Raw genomic sequence first — 2,594 nt, 5'->3', positions numbered from 1 at the left:
CGATGGTATTCTGTTGTTAAACTCACCGTCTGATAAGCTTGGGGTCAGGTATCGGATAGCTTGGTAACCGCCTACCCAAGCGCACCCGAGAAGCATGTCACACGTTTCCCAGTAGGTACGCTCTACATAAGGGGATGGTGGGAGGGGCAAACTATCCCCGAATCCCGCGTTAAGTCGTGAGTTTGCAGGGATTCAAGAGAGCGTGCATGCATGCCAAAGGCCGGGTCACCAAGGGGAGCCCGGCGACGTCAAAAGCTATATGTAGCCAGCTGGTATGTCTGGCAACCAGACCAGCAAACCCGCCATGTGGCCAAGGCAGGCCCCACCCATCCTGTTTACCATCCCTTGACATTCCGAGCGCCCGCCTGAGAAACACTTATTCGCCTCGCCGTCATGGTGTAGAACAAGGTGTAAACACTATGTACGGCCACTGGTCTAACAGCACGCTTCTACTTCTATTAGAGCCTAAGTAAACAGCTGAGTACCCTTCCCGGACTTGCCAACGACGTTGCCAACGTGGGAATGTGCCGCTATGTAACCGGGCACTACATGTAACACAACACGCCAAGTGGGGAGTAGCAGCCTAAAAGGCCATAAATGCTTACCAGCCCGCGATTGAATGAGCATAGGGGCCCTTTCGCCCGCCCGTGACTGTTTAGGGGGTCAGGGCCTCAACCCCTTCCATTGAATGGGCGTAGGGCTTCGCTTGTACGCCCGCGCTTTTATGGCATAGAGCATCGCTTGCTCGCCCACAATTGTTAAGAGGGTATGGCCTCGCTTGCCCGCGCTAGGTTGTATGAGTGTCGGCCCTCGCCTTCCCGCCCGCGCTTCTTTGGGCATCGGGCATCGCGTTATCCGCCCTCGCTCATCTGGGCGTAGGGCGTACGCTTGCCCGCCCTTACTGCATGGGGTAAGGGCCTTATTTGCCTAGCCGCGATTTTATAGGCATACGGTATCGTTTGCCCGCCCGTCGTAGTATATGCGGATGATTTCTCTTGCCCGCCCGCGATTGCATGGGCGCACGGCCTCGCTCGTCGTCCGCCACTGATTGAATGAATAAGGGCCTCGATTGTCCGCCCGCGATAGACTGGGCGAAGGCTTGATTGCCAGTCCGTAATTAACCGGCGTGTAGGGGCCGCGCCGGCCCGTCCTCGCTTGACTGGGCTTAGGGTCTCGTTGCCCCCCCCCCCCTCGATTACTAGGCGTAGGGCCTTGCTGGCCCTCTCTTGTTTGCATTGGCGTAGGGCCTTGCTGGCCCTCTCTCGTTTGCATGGGCGTAGGGCCTTGCTGGCCCTCTCTCGTTTGCATGGGCGTAGGGCCGCGCTGGCCCTCTCTCGTTTGCATGGGCGTAGGGCCTTGCTGGCCCTCTCTCGTTTGCATGGGCGTAGGGCCGCGCTGGCCCTCTCTCGTTTGCATGGGCGTAGGGCCGCGCTGGCCCTCTCTCGTTTGCATGGGCGTAGGGCCTTGCTGGCCCTCTCTCGTTTGCATAGGCGTAGGGCCTTGCTGGCCCTCTCTCGTTTGCATGGGCGTAGGGCCTTGCTGGCCCTCTCTTGTTTGCATGGGCGTAGGGCCTTGCTGGCCCTCTCTCGTTTGCATGGGCTTAGGGCCGCGCTGGCCCTCTCTCGCTTGCATGGGCGTAGGGCCTTGCTGGCCCTCTCTCGTTTGCATGGGCGTAGGGCCTTGCTGGCCCTCTCTCGTTTGCATGGGCGTAGGGCCGCGCTGGCCCTCTCTCGCTTGCATGGGCGTAGGGCCGCGCTGGACCGCGCTCACTGGAAACACACATGCAAGAGTCTGACCTTGACTTTAGTCTGTGTATCCAATTGGCTACCCTAGCCTGGATCTAGTCGATACAATAACGCATAATTGGTACCCAGGCAGACAGTAAGGTAGGTAACGCGGACAGCAGCCACCGCCACCTAATATAGGTAACATCGTGCCACACTGTACTGACAAGGGAACCTGACCCTATAAACAGATCCAACGCCCCAGCATAGATGGACTGTACTACCGATGTCACCACCGTGTAATTCCATTGCTACAACATATCATCCCATCAAGTTGGCTGTCCGTTACTTCGTTAGCTCTTCCTAAAATAATACTGTCAATTACTGGCTAGTTCCACGCGGTGCTGGTGTTGTTGACATGGTTGCTGTTATCCACGACACTCGGCTATTTTGCTCGACTCAGCTTCGGTTCCCTGCCCACCCTAAGATATATATAGCATTCCACCAATTAATCAGCCGGAATCACCCGACATAAACGATAAAATAAGTTGAGCATAAGTTAACTTAGGTATAACTTACTTAGTACTCACGAATATCCGTTCTCCAAAGAGGAGCGAAGAACTCGATATTATAGTGTATAGCCGCCCAAAACCTTCCGTGTCAGTCTCCACAGAGCATGGGACGATTTAACTTTCTATTAGGACAGTCCCATGCAGTAAAATATAAAATTGTCCTGCCTGATATGGACTAGTGATATGGCATGCAAAGATAGATATTGATACATTCTTTACTGTATCAAAACGCCACAAGGCCACGCATTTGACTTATTACAATAAGAAATATTATTTCTTGGTTGTTTTTAGCTGAATG

This window comes from Nematostella vectensis, chromosome 12 (assembly GCF_932526225.1).
Source record: "Nematostella vectensis chromosome 12, jaNemVect1.1, whole genome shotgun sequence".
Classification (NCBI taxonomy): domain Eukaryota; kingdom Metazoa; phylum Cnidaria; class Anthozoa; order Actiniaria; family Edwardsiidae; genus Nematostella; species Nematostella vectensis.
The sequence above is the reverse complement of the archived record's forward strand: the minus strand, read 5'-3'. Positions refer to the sequence as shown.